This window comes from Lycorma delicatula, chromosome 3 (assembly GCF_047948215.1).
Source record: "Lycorma delicatula isolate Av1 chromosome 3, ASM4794821v1, whole genome shotgun sequence".
Classification (NCBI taxonomy): Eukaryota; Metazoa; Arthropoda; class Insecta; order Hemiptera; family Fulgoridae; genus Lycorma; species Lycorma delicatula.
The window spans coordinates 80560622-80579635 of record NC_134457.1 but is presented as its reverse complement, the minus strand read 5'-3'; the positions used below and the strand labels follow the sequence as shown (position 1 = coordinate 80579635).

At 29.2% G+C, this 19014-nt stretch overlaps 1 protein-coding gene across 1 annotated transcript in view; it reads right to left on the bottom strand.

The window, feature by feature from the left end:
- Positions 1-19014, bottom strand: part of LOC142321728 (uncharacterized) — a 107829-nt gene that overhangs the window by 69598 nt on the left and 19217 nt on the right. The window lies entirely within an intron of this gene.

The window sequence follows — 19014 nt, the reverse complement described above, 5'->3', positions numbered from 1 at the left end:
ATGAACAAAGTTATGAAATAATTTATAATACACTACTAGATTATAAAATTAATATTTACTGCCTTACCCTAACCTGTTGGAAGCAATCAATATAAAATGTTCCATATTTACTAATTAATAGCTATTGGTGTTTACTTGGTTAGTTAGTACTGCACGAAGTGAAAGACTTCACTTCCACTGTATAGTTAAATAGCTTGTCAGTAATGTAAATACAGTTGTATAAATCAGTAATCTTTTGATTTTATAAAACTGTATTCATGTTTAAAGATTATTAATAGGTTTAGAAAATTTAGCATCAAACTAACTGTTTATGCATCATTGCATGGCAGGATTATACCTATGTAAATATTCATAAAATGGTTGTAATTTCCATTTCATAGGGACTTAACATTGGTAAGTGCTTGGATGCTGCCTTCATCTGGAACAGTAAAAGTACTCCTATTGCCTACAATATGACATTGTTATATGTCAAGTAAGGTAATAAATTCTTATCAGAAGACTACAAGAATTTATCTTGTAGTCTTGTACTTTTTATCTGAAATACTTCAATTAATTATTTTTCTTTCAAAGAATGTAATAAGTGCTAAGCTTATCATCAATATTTATTAGAATATCATGAATACTCCCATCCAAACCGTAATTGTATTAAAATAAAAAAGTATCGACAGTTGGATATTAAGTTATTAATTTCATCAAGCTTTGCTGAAAAAAAATTAACAAGTTTTAAATCTTGTAAACATCTCTACAATAACAAACTGTAGAAAAGTGATTATTTGATAAAAAAGTAATTGTGAAATAGCCTATATTACCAAAAATTTATTAAATGGTTATTTGTTAACAAAATTGTTTTTGAATACACTTGGGATTTTTCAAATTATAATTTAATTAATTCTGTGGCAAATTTATTTTAAAATAATTTTTAATTTAGTAAAGCATTAGAGTATAAAAATGAAATTTTTAAAATTTGAAGAAAAAGGTTTCTAACAGAATCTTGTAAAAAGTTCTAAAGCAGTTAGTGATATATTGAGAAGGAAAAGGCCTGATTTGTAGAAAAGTGACTATTGGATGCTTCATCACAACTTATTCAATTTCTAATGAAGCAAAAGATTTTGCAAGTTTTTCGGCTTCTTGATGCAGGTCACAACTGACCCTACTCCAGATTAGGATGTACAGTCCAGTCCTGAAAAATCCTCTTAAAGAAAGCAAATCTGATATGAAGAAAATTAATAAGAATGTGATGAAGCAGCTGACGGCTGTCTTACAATTGCTGGACAAAATTGTCATCGTTGCAACCAACATTTGTTTTATTGGTGTGAGGATAGTATTTTTGATGATTGAAGTGCATAATCTAATTGAAGTTAGATATAGGAGGAGTTTTTGTGTAAAACCTTCAGTGTTGGAGGAAGGTGCAGGGATTGTGCTTCCACAAATCAGTAAATTTGATAGTTAAGGATTAAGGATTTGATAGTTAAGTTATGGAAGGTGGTTCTGGTTGGAAGAGGCCATATGATGGCAATAGTAAGTTGTATAAACATACTGAAGGAAAGTCTGCTGGGGCGTTTGCATTAGTGGCATCCGACAGAGGCCAAATTGACAACTGCAATGTGTTATTAGGTTTAAAGGTCTAAAAGACAACCTCCACTAAAGCCCATCAGGGCTGGAAACATAGGGGATGGTGTGGTGACTGGGTTTGTCATTAGTCAGGTGAGTTCCCCCACGGGAGTCAGGATGTTCAGAAAGAAGAATACAAGGAGCGCCTTTGAAAGTGGGAACATCAATATAACAATATTTTGGATTCCAAAAAGGACCTTGTCACCATTGACCACAATTAATTCTTTCACCAGTTTCAGTACAAGGTTGGATACTTTCTGGATATCATAGTGAAATGGTCATTTTATTGTAAAACAACAGTAGTGCTTTTTGGCCTAATTTTCTGCTCAACAAAACAACTGGTGTTCTTAATATGCGAGCTAAGTACAGCATCTCCAAACAGTAAAGGATTCTGGTCTTTTGAAATTTTATTCAAAATAAAATTACATATAAAATTCAAAAATTGAAAAGCTTATCTCAGAATTTTATTATTTTAAACCGATAAGTAAATTTATGACTTCCCTTTTTAGTGACACTACATATTTCTTGTTTGATTGCTTTTATGGTAACACTAATAAATTAGCAACATGATTAACATTTTGTTTTATTTATATTTTTTTTATTGTAATTAAAACAACAGAAACTGCCCTTTCATTAAAATTATAAATCAATACTTCAAAGGTGTTTTCAAAATGTTCTTACTGTATAGCTAAAAAATATTTCAATAAGAAATATTGAATCACAGTCAACTTTACTTTTATAAGAATGAAAGTAAATGTTTATTTTAGTTATCCATTTATTTTGCTTAATTACTTTATCTTAGTTGTACAATTTCTCAGTAGGTAGCAGAAATATTTTTCTGTCTAAAACTATGTTAACTGCAGTTACATTGTGATTAATTAATCTGCTATTTAACTAAACTTAATTAATTTTAATTTTAACTTTTAACTAATTTACAAAGGACACTAGGAAGGTTTTGCAAAACAACTTTATTTTTTATAATTTTTTTGAAATAATTTCCACCACACATTATACAACTTCTCTATCCTTCAAATCCAGTCTTCAAAGATACCTTCCCTGCCATGTTTCGTCAGAGATCTGAGCACCCTCATCATCTCAAGCCGTTAGGAGGTCATCACTGCTCACAAAATGCTTCACTTTCATTTTGTTCTTCACTTGGGATTTCAGCATGAAGTCACATAGAAAGTCAGAGATGTAGGGAGAGTGCTCTAACAGTTTTATTCCAGTGCTGGCCAAATACTTGGAGCAAGATTTTAAGTGAATATTAAATTTATATAGCCCTGTTGCGTATATTTATACAAGACTCTCTTTGGATTTGAACATCCATAATTTAATAAAAATAACATCATTCAAAAAGTCAAAAGGTGTAGTTAGAATTTTTAATAGGAATGCATCCAAATAATATGCAGATAGTAAAAAAAAAAAATCATGAGACCATTAAAAGAAACAACGCAAGCATACACAGCAGATTCAAATACTAAATAACTAACACATGCACATTAAGTACAAAGCTGAAAAGAATCAATAAAATAGCTTTTAATTATTATTTTCCTTCTATTTTTAAATGTTAATTTGTATAAGAACCACCTGTAGAGAGATGTGTTTGGTGAACACTGTACACACTTATTGTATTATTCAGTTTTTATTCTGAGAATGTAAATTACAAAACAAAATGACTGTCCAGAGTTTAAAATAAAAGTAGATTCTGTTCTTGACAAGTTTTCCATGTAACATGAAAAGAATCTAAAATTAAAATATATAGTGTGAAATAAATATTTACGGTTACTACTTGCAAATCAAATCTAATAGAAGTGCATTGGTTAATTAAAAGTCAAAGTTATGTACTTACAAATTTTCATATGTGATAAATACCCAATCATAAAAAACATTAATAACAAAGCACTAACATACATATTCAGTATATGTACGTATCAGTATAACTTCGTAATATTTTTTGAAATGTGATTGGACTACTTTTACAAAATATATACATGCATTCTAATATTCATGTTATATTTTATAGTACTAAATACAGAAAACACATGTGTTAAGAAGATAAGAATATTTCATAAACAACCAAATCATAAATGATAATTTAAATAAAACATTGCCACAGCCTTTACAGAAAAAAATTAAGAAAATAATAAAGTATACAATTTACCATTTATTATATTATATATTTTGTTATTTACCAAAGATTTGTGAATAACAAAATATAATATCAAACCAAAAAATGTCTGTTGTTAAATTCCAGTAGCTAGTAGAAAATGGTTACAAAAATTATTAGAAATGATTAAAATAAATATTGGAAATTAATTACAATTAAAATTTCTCAAAACAATTCAACACTTCCATACTTTATTTTACATATGAAAAACATTAGTTAATACATATGAGAAAAAAGAAAAAAAAATTGTTTGAAATAATTATCTTTAATTTCACATTATTTGACTTTAATTGTTGACTTTATGTATTCATAATAAATATGTATTTCATAAATTTTTATGTTTATATTAATAATATACAGTAAATAAAGGAATAAAAAAATAAATGATAATTCTTTGATTGAGTTTTTTAAACAGAAATAATATTTTTCTTTTTACCAAACTATTAACAGGAAAAGGATGTGTTTTAGGTAGTAATGTCAATACCCTTCTACTGTAATTCTGTAATGATAACAATATTGATTTTCATGAAATTTTAATATAACTTTTATCTGGATTATGTGAATAATGTATAGTATATTATAATTAGAAAAACCAAAATGGCAGATGATTAATTTTTTTAGTAGCAAAAAATGCTTGAAACTGCAGCAGATGTATTTTGATTATTTTAAACAATTTAAAGCTAGTAAAAAATGTTAACTATTTTAGGATATCATAACAATACTACAAAAAAACAATTAAAGAAATATCTGTTATTAAATACCAGAAGCTAGTAGAAAATGGTTACAAAAAAAAGTTAATAATAATAATGAAAATACATAAAAAATAATTAAAATAAAAATATCCTCCAAAAAAATATAATAAAATTAGCTTTAAAAAAGTCAGTTATTATATTTTGACTTTTTGAAATTAGCATCAAATTAAATTTAAACTATTGCCAATACCTAACTCTGTTTAGTATTGTTTACCTTTCTTAGCTTCATTCTTTTATCTTAGCCAAGAGGTTAGCAGTACTAAACACAGAAACTAGTGATATTATCAGAAAAGATGATGTAATTATTATATTAACAATAGCAACCTAACTGGTAATTTAATTAAAAAAGTCATAATTTAACAACTGATAAGCACTGTTTTTTTTTCTTAGAGAGATGTTTCTTTAACTTTGTTTTATTGTTACTTTTTTAAGTTTATTATTATTATTACTGTCCTTAAATTAATGTAACATATTTTTTATCTCAATATTCTGTGGGTGATTTATGTATACTGTATACTGGATGGTAAATTTAAATTGAAACACATCTACAGTGAGCAACATAAAACCGAACCCAGAACGTTACTGCTGCAGAATCGGTAGGTTGTACTGGAATGAAATCTTATGAATGATACGGATAAATTAAATAAGAAAAATATAAAACGTAATTTAAATGTTGCATTTTTTTACCTTATTGTAACAAAAGATGTTCAAAATGACAAATTTATTTGCGCTCGAGTGATCATGTTGAGAGTCAACTGATGCAAAACGTTGTAAATTGTGTTGATTTGTTGCTGAATGTTCATTCACATTCAGTTCATCAATACTTGGGGATTAGATATATAAACGCTCTCCTTTAAGTAGTCCCAAAGGAAAAAATCACAGGTAGACAACACTATATGTCCACAAACAATGTTTCTGAGAAGCCAGTTACAATAATCAAGTCATTTCGGTTTGTCTGTCTCCTTCAGTTGTAACATAGTATGGTTTGAATTTTAATTCAAGAAGAATTTTATGATAAGATGAGTATCTAACACCAGATTGTTGTCAGTAATTTCCTTTCAATATTAGTAATGGCCTGTGGAGTCCTAACGGAAGGTTGCCTATTTTGTTTTGCATTTGAAACCAAACCTGTTGTATGCCATTTTTTAACTAAATCGTGTGTGCTACTCTTCGCTGGGATACAGGCATTAAGAAATTTTTCTATGAATACTTGATGTGATTCTTCAAATCATCCAGAACAAATATAGGCCTCAACTATAGTTATCCTCTACTGGATTGAATAAGGCATGTTACACAAATACAACTGCTCTGCAACAAAATTTATACTGCACTGACACGTAACCAACCATCTGACAAATGGCAGTAACAATCAGTACTAACATTCACTAGTCGCTCTAGTTGTGTGATCTTTCATAGTGTTGGGTAGTGGTTTCATTATGGGTTTGGTTTTATGTTGCTCATCCTGTATATGTCAAAACCTACACATTTTAGGAAAAAATGTTTCCTATTAAAGTTTTTCCATTTGAAGTTGGAAATATATTCACAACTTATGTTGTCCTTGATAAGGTCAATTAAAGGTCATTTCAAGGTCAATTAAATTTTTTTAATAGAAACCTACCGTTTTTATTGCAGAATTGAATTCTTTGTAAAAAATTTCATTTCAGACTTTTATAAAAAATTGATAGTTTTCTAATTATTCATCTTCAAAAATGCTGTAGGCCTATAAATTGGTGTTTTTATTTTCATTAGGTCTGGCCGAGCTAAAGAGTTACATCTGGCCGATGTTAAATTTTAAATAAAAAGCAATCGATGCTAACAATAATGAAACTAACTCTAGAAGGGAAAGTATTGTATTCGGCCCAAATTTTGTACATATACTGTTTTCACCAGATCTTGACATCTCCAGAACTACTGGGCCGATTTTGACTAAACTTGAGTCAGATTATTTCTATGTATTGGGCACTGATGCCATTAAATTTTCAACTTAAAAGGTCACGGAGGTAGGCTGTAGGGCAAGGTCACTCTTAGTATCTTGAGATTTTGTCTAATTAAGGTCATATTTTTCTTAGGCTAATTTGTTAACAATTAAAAAATAACAATATCTTAAAAAAAACTTTTGCAAAATTGCACCCCACCCCAAAAAAACTGCTGTAGTCGTCTGGTATGTTGTCTGTTGTGACAACAAAAAACGTAAGAATTAAATAAATGAATAATATTTGAAATGTAAAAAAGGTAACTTGGTCTGACTGGGTCTCAAACTCGATCATCCGGTTGACTCGATACCTGGTGGGTTAACTTTGCGGCTACACCAGTCTGCCGACCGTACAAGCGAAATTTGTTCTATGCAAGTTGTGAAATTATATTAGTTTAGTTAGTACCGACCGTCGCCTCTAGTACCTCCACACTCGCGCGAATTAAATACGGTGCTCGCACGCGCTTTAGTTAGAATCGTTAAATTAAATAAAGAAAAAAATATTATATTTAAATAAACATTTTTAATTAAGTAGTGTGTGTAAGCCGTGCATCAGAAACAACTCACAGATGCTTACCTTTCCCAGAACGTGACTTTTGAGCCGCGTAACGACTAAAAAAAGGCTTTTAAAAATCGTTTTATTGAACCAAAACAGACGAAAAAGGGCAGAAAATCGTATTATTCTTTCTATATCTATTAAACATTATTCTTAATATAGCACAGAAAAATACGTGAAATAACAGAGTAACAACTTCAGTTACAGTAATTGTTCGAAATTCCCTCTTTTACAATGAACACAGCACTCTGCCCGAGGTAACATAATTCTGGTAGCTTTCCGTAACATCTCAGAATCGTTTCGTATAAATTCAATAGCATTTCGTATTTAAAAAAAAATACAAAATCGCTAATTTAGGTTATGAAAGTCTCGGGAGATCTTCATGATACATCTCGAAGCATTTTAGGATGAAAGTAATGTTATTAAGTTATTATTAATAGTGTTAATATTGATTTATAACCTATTCTATCCGTAAAATATTGGAAAAAGTTCATCTAAACATATCTCCTAAAATACTTCGTTTGAGATATACGGTTAGTCAAAGATTTCGCTGGGATTTCAGCAAACCCGGTATGTAGTTGTGTTGAAATTTGTAAGACCTTAATTAAGGGACAAAATTAATGATTTCTTATGACTTCTGATCTGAAAAATCGAATAAATTGGGGTAAAAAATCCAGTTTTCAATGTTTGACTTAAAATAATTTTGTTAAATGGGTAGGTAATAAACACACAAAACTCGTAGAAAATTTAATTCTGAAGAGAATGCTCTAAGATAAGTTGAATAAAACGAAGTTAAAAAAATTCGAATTTTGTTTAGAAAACATTTTCGTCTTTTACTTAAAACCTAAGGGTAGAGGTCTGGGACCACTTTTATTCAATTAAAATTACATAAGGAAGCACAAAATTTCCCGATTTGTACCCAAGAATTTTTGTACGGTTTAATTTCACAGAAGGAGCAGGGTTAAATGTTTCGCGAGGCGAAACTCTGTAACGAACCGTTTTCTGAATGTTTAGATGAACGTTTTCTTTTTTTGCCTACTGAATTCACCTCCCGAGAAATTGTCGTGCAATGTGGAATCATTCTGTATATATAATGCATGTGTCTATATATTTATTATTATTTAGCGGTTTTCTACAGCAGTTACGACCACTTTACGCATCCTTCTCCTCACACCTTTCTATCTCTTCGTCCAATAAACATGCTCCTCCATATCATGATCCCACATCCTCTGTAGCTTACCTCTTTCTTTTATTTGATAGCTGCCATTTCCAAACTTGATGATGCAATCTGTACGGAGCCATACTGCTCATATGACTAATAGCATAGCAGCTGTTCTCTATCAAAGATGTGTGACCTTCATAATTTCTCTTACTCTATCCTCAGTGTAACTTGGCAACATCTCCACCACAGCTGTCAGTTGCTTCATCATTTCATATGGAGTTCATAGCTCAGACCCATATGGCACACTTCTTTCAATTAAATTTTTAAAAATATTATGTTTATTTTTCATTGAGATATGGTTATTTCACAAAACTGAATGCACCTTCTTACAATTCTATTCCCCTTTATAATCTTATTGAGATAATATCCATGGTATCTCTTCCATCAAATGTTAATATTATCCCAAGATATTTAAATTCATTACAAAAGCTCTACAGTTCTTAACAATGTTTCTAAATCCTCTCCCTGTCCTCTGACCACTAAGTACTGTATATTTTTTTACATTAACCTCTAGTTCCCATTTCCTGTATTCAGTAATTAAGATCTCCATCATATAAAAAATATGATCCTTATCCTTTGCCAAAATAATCATCAAACAATAAATTGTAAATGTAGTTTCCTCAATCAGAACTCCTATTTGACCACATTTATAACTCCAATATTTCAACGCCTTCTGCAAATAAATCTTAAATAACATTGGGGAAATATAACACTCCTGCCGTAAACTCTTAGTGACAATGAAGTCATCAGACAATGAGCACCAACCTTTACCCTGCTTTTAGAAAAAAATGTTTAACTGCATTTATATAAATTTCTTTAACTCCAGTCTTTCATAGGTGTCCAAAGATACTTAATGGGAACACTATCATAAGCTTTTTTCAAGTCAATAAATACTATCTGCAGCTATTTATTATATGCTAATGACTTTTCAATAAGCTGTTTTATGCAAAAAACATTATCTATACAAGAACGGCCAAGTCTAAAACCACTTTGCTCTTCCAGTTCCTGCAGCTGATCTTCAATATGCTGTTTTAATACCAACCCGTTCAGAACTTGTCACACTGATACCTCTGTAATTTCTACAGTCCAATTTATCACCTTTTTTAAACATAGATGTTACATTTCCTAACTTCCATTCCAGTATGTATGTATATATATATATATTTAAATAAAATAAAAGGAATGCTGAGAAATAATAAAATAAAAGACTCCTGCAAACAATATTATAATTTTGTTAAATATGGGCTTACATAGTTTTTTGCTACAACTTCATAAAAATATGAAAAGGAATATAGGTAGGTGAAGTAAATTACTCTGTAGCATGAGTAAGGCTCTGGATACATATCAATTTTTTAGCCCTGATGATTCCAACTAATCTTCTAAATATTTTGTATGAAAATAATTTGAACTACAATGATTTCCTATATATCATTATGTATCAATAATAAAAACAATATTTTCAAATTGTCTATTAATTTTTATTAAAAAAAAAACTTATGTTAACGTTATCACTACGAACAGGTTAAGACTACGACGAACAGGGTTCTTGCACACACATATACTTGAAAATTATGCTCTGTTTTGAAGTCTATCACTAAAACAAATCTACAAAATAAAAAATTAAGGATTGTTCTTTCAAATAAGTATTAAAATTCTTTATAGAAATAGTTCAAAATTTGCCCTGAAAAGATTAAATGCTATGATAGAAATTATAAGTAATTTAGTTTCAATTGTTTTAAGAATATTTACATTTTATTTCTTAATTTTCTTGAAAAAATTATCACAGTCTTTGTTTATGTCCTACGGGGGTGAGTTGGTGCGTACTCATTTGTGCCCTGGATAGCATTTAGCAAAGTGTGAACTGAATACCAACATATGCTGTGATTTAGCTTTCAGCTCATCAAGTACAATGAAGCAACAAAAGTTAACAAATGAAAAGGAAGTTACCTACAAAAAAAGAGCCTTTTTCAAGGCTTTTTACATGTAAATAGAAAAAATGTTTATTCTAATAGACTAAAGTCTAAAGTCTGGAATATTAAAGATGAATCAGTTCAACAAATTAGGGAGAAACTGATAATAGATAAGCTAATGATCATGTGCAAAAGAGGATAGCATAGCATAATCTTAAAAAAATTGAAATATGGTGTAAAACAAGAATAGAAGTCATCCTTTTGACTAGTGAACTGAAACGGAAATATATGAAAGAACACAATGTGTCGGTGGACACTGAATGGTCAGAACGCCATAGAAGGATTAAGGAAACCCACAAAAATGAGGACAGCAGTGACAAGCAAACTATTAACATTTTTCAGTGGAATGCTAGAGGTCTCACACAGAAAGTGATGATTCTTAAGCAGGAAATACAAGACTCTGATATTAAGATAGCTTGCATCCAGGAATCAACTCTGAAGAAAAATCCCTTTCAGACAAAGTATCATGAATTCACATTGTAAGAGAGGACAAATGAGGTGGTGGAGTGGATACACTTATCCATAACTCAATTCCGGTCATAAACAGTGTCAACAGTATGCATCACGCAATGGAATATAAAAGCAAAGATTTGCTTAGCATCCAACTTAGCAAAGATTTAAAACTAACTATAACAAAATCCACTTGCCCCCTGCAGTCCATATTACAAAAGAAATGCTGAACACACTAATTCCAATGGAAAAACATTTTATTATAATGGGCGATTTCAATGCTAATCATGTAGCCTGAGTCATGGAAACCCCAATCAAAGAGGAATTACAGTACATGAATGGATACTGGAAAATGATTTAATCCTCCTAAATAAGGAAAAAAACAGCAACATACCAATCAGCTAGCACAAGCTCACTTAGCACCATAGATCTTACACTGGTGTCAGTTGGCTTAAGTTCATACACATATAAAAAAGATTGCAAGTTGGGGAAGATAAGTCTAGTGACCACTTCCCTATTATGACAATCACCCAGTGTAAAAGATCAAGAAAGGTTAATATACCACCTTATGGAAAATTAAATTTGCTAATTGGGAGAAGTTTAGTGTTGAAAGTAAGATCCTCTCAGAGAGTAAAAAAACAATTGAGGATAAAGTAAGAAGCATTACAAACACTCTGATAAATGTAGCTGAGAAATATATATAAAAAATCAAACAAGGAATTCATCGGTCTATGAATGTATGGTGGAGAAGAGAAAGGAAGAGGGCTAGGCACAGATGGCAAAAACGTAATACATTAGATAACAAAGTTGAATACAATAAAGCCAGTGCAATTGACAGGAAAGTAAACCTAACATCTAAAAGAAATAGCTGGAAGGATTTCATCAGCACAGTAAATGTTAATACTCCTAGTGCAACAGTATGGAAGAATTTTAAAGTGATGGAGGGTTCCAGCTACAAAAAATGAATACATCAAGGATGATAAAGGAGTAATTTGTCAAGCGTTAATAAGATTACTGAATGCTTCATTAAACAGTATAGGAAAAAAATCAGGGCTTAAAACCTCATATCCTAAAACACTAAAGAGGAACAATTCCTTTCATGCAACATCTACCTACCTTTAGACATAGTGATAAATGTGATGTCTTGATACAGATTGGAGAAGTACAGGAAGCTATCATACAACTTAAGATTTCAGCCGCAGGTGAGGATTTATTACGTAATATGTTTAAACACGTATCACAGGAATTTTTGTTGGACATAATTGGCCTTTTTAATGACATCTGGTACTCAGGAAAATACCCCGACACGTGGAAAACAAGATTAATTGTTCCATTATTGAAACCAGGTTAAAATAGAGAAACTACAAATGCTTACAGGCCCATTTCCCTAACTTCCTGCCTGGGAAAGCTGATGGAAAGAGTTGTGAATTAACAGACTGATTTGGAGATTGGAGACATATGGACTTCTTAGCAATAAAAAATTCGGTTTTTTGACCACAACGTCACACTGTTGATGGCCTTCTACTAATGATAGAAGAAATCTATGCAGGTTTTACTTAACAAAGAGTGACAATTGATGCAAAGATTGATTTTGAAACTGCCTTTGGTACTGTCTCACTGAACACTTTAATAGTACAGTACGCAAAGGTTGGCATACGAGGAAAACTGTTGCAGTTCCTACACTAATTTCTGAATAACAAATCCTTTAAGGTAAAAATAAACCAGTACACATCTGAAAGCTGCATTATCAATAATGGCATACCACAGGGTTCAGGGCTTAGTCTGACTCTTTTCAACATAATGTTGCATGACCTGGAATCAAGTTTATCATTGGATACCAATCTGCCAGTTTATGCAGATGTCATTAGGTTATGGGTTAAGCATAAAATAAAATGTACTGCAATATAAGGGAGTTTTTCAATATGCTTAAAGAAAATGTATTTAATTTGCATTCCTTATTTTGTAACTATGACATACGTCTTAAAAATTGAAAACGTTTTTAAATCTATTACAGCTTTGATAGGAAAGGAAATATAAAATTCTGATTTACATGCATCTGAGTTACATTTTGCTTTATTTACAAATTAAAGATAAAAATAGTTGGAGGGCATAATAATACATAAAATAATAAATATACCAAGTCCTGGGTAAAATGGTAAACTTCATTCTTTACTACCTGACAGTTCTGAAATATCTAAAGTCTCAGGAAGTAATAACCTGTAAATTTAAGGTAATATAAGGTTAAATGCCAAAGGTCTAAGCCACGTTTGAAAAACTAAAGGATTTAACATTAGGTCTGAATGAGGTTATTTTTTTAAATATATTATTTTATCTTACAACTTCTATATTTATTTAAAATTACAATAACCTGCAAAAATATTTTTTGTATAAAAAAACCTCTTGCAAGAAATTTAAAGATGGGAAACTGAAGTAAAAATAAGAAAAGGAGTGCAGAGAAATAATATAATGAGGCAGCTATTGACTTGAATAAGACTGGAATATAAGAAAAGGAATTAGAGAAACCATTGTTTCTCTATAAATGTGTTTTCTAAAAATTGTTAAAGTGTTTGCTAACATGTGTGAGCTAAGGCGCTTTGAAATAAGGGAATATGTTTTATTTTTCCCCCTAAATTTACCAACAAATTTTATTGAATTTTTCACATGAGTATAGTTTGAATATTAGAATGATAACAGGCTATATATCATTATTCTATAATAGTGCAATACTAAGCAGTGATGAAAAAAAAAGAAAAACTATCTTCAAACTTTTTATGCAGACAATAAAACCTTTTGTTTACAAAATTTTCTACATAAGTTGTGTGGAAAAGTTTTTTGCTGATGCCACGATGGAACTTCTTGAAAATGACTAAAAAAATAATTGATGTTAGATATTTGATAAAAGTAAACTTGAATGGACATTAAAAAAAAACAGAATTATTATTTTTCTTTAAACCAGTAATATTATTAAACAATATATGTGAAACATGAACATACAGCAACACCTATGATATAAGTCAGTAAAAAAAAAAGATAAGTTTCATGTAAATTTTTGAAGTCAACACAAAACATCCCATCCCCTACTTATTATTGTCAGAATTTCCCTTGAACAAAGCATATGTTAAAAAGTATAAACAGGTATAGTGTGAAGAAGTGTTGGGTAGTTTTTTAATACATTATTGAACTACATAAGAAAAGGTAGTGTTAAAATTTACCTAGTTAGTTTCACTTAGGGAAATGGTGAGAAACATTGCTTTCAATCATTCAGTGAATGCAGCTAGTATAAGGTACTTGCCTGATAGTCTAAGCATTAAATTACATACAATTTCAAACATTTCACTAATGAAAAAGAAAAAAGGTTAAATAAACAGTTGTCAAAAAATACCTACACACCTACATAAAACATGTATTAAACATAAGTCTCCAGTTTCTGTGCTATAACTTTGTGCAGATAATCCTTTTTTTCTATCACATCCCATTAAATAAATAAATAAAACTTTACTCTGATTGACACATAAAAATACATTATATGGGTCATATCAATATAAGATAAATTATAAATATAAAACAAATTATAATATAAAAAACAGAAATTTAATGTTTAAGTTATTAAAAAAATTTAAAATTATTTAAATATAAACACATAAAAAATGTTAAGATAAGTAAATTAAATATAAACAATTACTACAAAATTATTCACAATTCAGATGCTGTTATTGATTTATTATTACTTTAAGGTCATATTTATGTACATGTTGAAGGGGTGCGATAAAGCGAGGTTTTATTTTGTTTTTAATTAGTATTACTTAAAAATTTATCAATGGAATAAAATTGTTCCTGTAAGCAACGATCACACATTCAGAAATATAAGCAAGGTTAACATATTTAATTTTCTAAACATAGGTCTATACGATTCATTCTTATGGGCATCACATAATGATCTGACAGCCTGTTTCTTGATTTTTTTTAGAGCCCAAGAGATGACTTACTTTATATGAGAATATAAATTTATATGATTTATACTTTATATGAGAATACATATAGGCATAATTAATATTTAATAATGATGGTTTTAGAACAAAACAGTATGATACAGTAGTAGTAGTAATATGGTAAGTAATTAGTTTAAAAAAAAAATTGTGAACCAGCTTTGGTGGAAATTATTTATAATTTTTTCCACAAATAACTACACCAATGCCAACTAGGTGATAAGGAATCGCTAAGGTAGGTAAAACCTTTAGAATGTTTTTAAATTTTAGTCTAAATCTCAGCATATAAGTTAAACTTAATTTTGAAAGGGGAATGGAAAATTACAGAGATTCATCAAATTAAAATACAGAGAATTTTATTGATAAATATACTTATCATTTGCTTCAGAACTGATAAAGAAGTGACAACAGCAAACTAAGTCCACTACAACAAACACATACAATATTCATTCCTGAATGTTTAATTGTCATAAAACCGAGCCACTCTAGATAAATGAACACAAACGAGCATGAACATAAGTACTTGTTTATACTGGAGAATGTACCAAATAACATTAAAATGTTATGTTAAAAGATTTTATTACAAAATTTTATTCAATTTGTTGCTAAAAGTTTTTTATTTTAAAATAATCAGTTATTGACATCAATACTGATAGTAAATTCTAATTTTATTTGTTTTAATATCATAATTTTTTATAGATACAAGTGTAATCTATTTGGTGTTGTAACACTTGTAAAATGTATAACATAAACTCTATTTAAGGAAAAGGTATAAACTCTATATTTCAGGTGTATAAACAAAAATGAAGTAAGATCTAAGTACAATACAAGCAATTTTTTTTTTTATAATTGATTTAAAAATGAGGGCAATAAAGTAAAAAATTCCTGTACATCAAAATGGGCTATGTGATCTGACTGAATCTACTAAATGGAAATAAAAAATACATAATACAATTTCAATGACAATGAAGAAATTATTTTTAGTAATAAACTTAATAAAATTGATTAGAAAAATATATCATTACGTGTTATTTTACTTTTCTCTGAATAAAATAATTTATATTATTATAATTAACTTGTTAAATTAGTTTCACCTAGAAAAACCACAAAAAAAAACACTAATTTTTGCTTCAGCATTTAAACTGACCCCTGTTAATTTTAATAGCCTTTCAGAAACTACTAATTTTAAAATCTCAACTTAAATGGTAGGATTTGTAAAAATGTAATTTTTCACTTATTACACCAGATAATATGTGTGACCATATTTTAACCTGAATTTTATTTACACAATACATATCTTGCACTATTTTAAAACTTTATCTATTAGTAGGTTAGATGGATTACAAAGATTCTAATTATAAACAAAAGAAAAAAACACTAATACAAAAATCTAAATTGTTTATTTTCAAAAACACAAAAGCATTATACATCAATAAAACTGTCAAATTAATATATCATAATTATTTAATTTCATTCAAAAAATTGTAATCCATTCTTGGACACAACATTCCAACATTAATCATAATAATTATTTATTTTTGACTGATATTTTGGGAGTAAAATATAATAAAAAGAGATGTGTAAAGTGGAAAACTGTGAAGGTGATAGAAGTTTTTTTACATTCCTGGGAACTGAAATACCTGAGGAGAGAAAAATGAATGGAATTTCATGGCAACAACAGAAAAGACTGAATCTTTCAAACACTTTGCACAGAATAATTGCTAAAGTTATAATGTACATATATAAATTACATGGCAAGTGAAACATAAGATGTAGAAACATAGGCGTATGAGACATGAACTGGTGTACAATTAAATAATACAGACTAAAATATTTCATGTTCTATTTCTGAAGAGGCAAAATTTTATGGCAAACATATAAAAAAAAATAAGACTTTCATAATTTTAATATGTTACATAATCATGACAGTAATTCATCAAATTAAACACAAAACTATAAAAAAATATTGTTGTAATAAATGTTTAATATGATTTTGTATGGACTGGTATTATTACCACTTAATGTACACTTTCTAATTGAAATTATATACTTCATGCTTGCTACTTCAAAAATAATTATGTAAAAATTCTGATATACATTTAAAAAAAATTTCATTGTGAAAATTTATATCTTTTATTTCGTAATTTCATTAGCAATCACATGAACAGTATTATACTTACTTGTAAATGAAGGAATTCTCAATCTGGTATGGGTTCTTGGTTTTTTCACACTGTTAAAGTCTACATTTCCTTAAAAATATGTTATTTTAAACTGTTTAATTATTATTAAATTTTGACTACTGTTTCTTATGTCATGTCTTTATCTTTTTTATAATACTGTTCTACGTGAGTTCTAATGTGTTCAGCAAAGTTATAACAAGCATGTCAGTAGCTTGATTGACCATGTTAATATAGTAACTTATCATGACTCCATAAATCCTTTTATTTCATTCAGTAAAGTGAATAAGTATCTGCTAATATTGTTACATGTCTCTAATAACGATAATGAAGATGACATTGATACAGAAGTAAAAGAAAAGAGCTTTCTTTTTGTTAGACTATACTATGAGAATTAATATGATGAATTTATACTTTAATGTAATGTAATTCATAAAGCAATGGAATAAATAAAATGTAAATGTAATTCATAGTAATGGAATAAGAGAGATAAAATTAAGAATTTAAAAAGAGAAAAATCCTAATGCAACAACAAATAGAATGAAAATAATTTGTAGAACAGTATAAAGTTTTGGACAACAGATGTTTTGAAACCAGTTACTGAACAAAAGGATGAACTGGCTGTTATTCATTGAAAAATGTAGGGTTTGTCAGAAAATATCCTAGACCTAGCGGTACAAATACTGCGAAAGCAGTGAGTGACACTATATAACATTTGTGGTGTGTTTAATAACATTTAAAGTGAATGTGCTAAAACTGTCGACTGTAGAAGCAAAAGGTATTTCATGAGCATATTCTGATTTGGGAAAAAAGAGTGAGTATTCCATTCTGGAGTCAAGTATGAGAAGCTGTTCCTAAAGCTCATTGTGAACAATGGACAAGGGGTCTCATTAATCAATGATAAAAGTACAAGCTATAAAATAGCAGAAGTAAATAATACTTGTATAAAGTTTATTACTGGTTGTAATCTCATTACAATACTTCCTTCTAACTTTTATATAAATTTTAATTAGCTTGCAAATTTCAAGAGGCAAAACCATTATTTACAACAAATAATTTATTTCATCTTTAAATATTAAATTATTTAATAGTAAATAAATTGTATTTTGTAAGAATTCTAACTTGTGAAATCATTCAATATCCCTTTGTAGAAGTGATAAAAAGCGATTAACACTTAAAGAGACTGTGACTAGAAAACTGAAATATATTTTTCCCAGAACTACTAGTCTACCTATTGCATAAAACATGGTTAATCTAGATTTGTCTTCACATTCATTCCATCTATGTACTGGTCGCAATTATGTATGAGAAATGGAATAGTTATCTTTTTATACTTTTCAATATAATCATCAAACATCTAATCATTGGAGGGGAGGCAGAAATTTTATTAGTCCATGGATGGGATGGAGATATTTGATCAGATGTTGGCAGCTTAAGAGCTATCTATAAGAAAAAAGTGGATATTCCATGTTATCATGCAAGAACTTGGTGCATTTTACACCTTGTTTCACTAAAAAAATGTTATATTCAAACCAAAAAATCAAAAGAAGAGGCTTAAAATTTACAGTTCAAAATGAGAATAGCTAAAGCTTTTAAGGCAGCTGAATTTGTAGTAGTAAAATGGTAACTGATGACACTGGCAAGAGAAAATTGCACTCCATTTACTTACGATACACACCAATACTGTATTTCAATTGAGAAAAAAGTTGTTTATGAGAAGATGAATTGCATTTTGGAGATGACGTGAAAATTTTCTTTCAACTAAAATATTATAAAAACTGCTAATTAGGAATTCTAATTCAAGTTCTAGCTGCTTTTTTCCAAGAAAATGTAACTTTGCATTTCCATGTAACAAAGATGGAGGCGCCTTTCTTGGTAAAATATTCTGGAAGTAAACTAGTCCCCTGTTCAGATCTCTGGGTGGTGACTACTAAAAAAGGGGTCACCAGAAAATAAAAAAATAACATTCTATGAGTCAGAGCATATTAGAAGTCTAAAAAAGGTTGATAGGTTAGAAAATTTAAAGAGGGGAATGGATTAAATGTAGTAGGAATTAGTGAGGTTTCATGGGAAGAGGAAAACGACCTTTGGTCAGGTGATTTTAGAATAATTAACTCAGCTTCAAATAAAAGGCACAGGCAGGAGTAATTT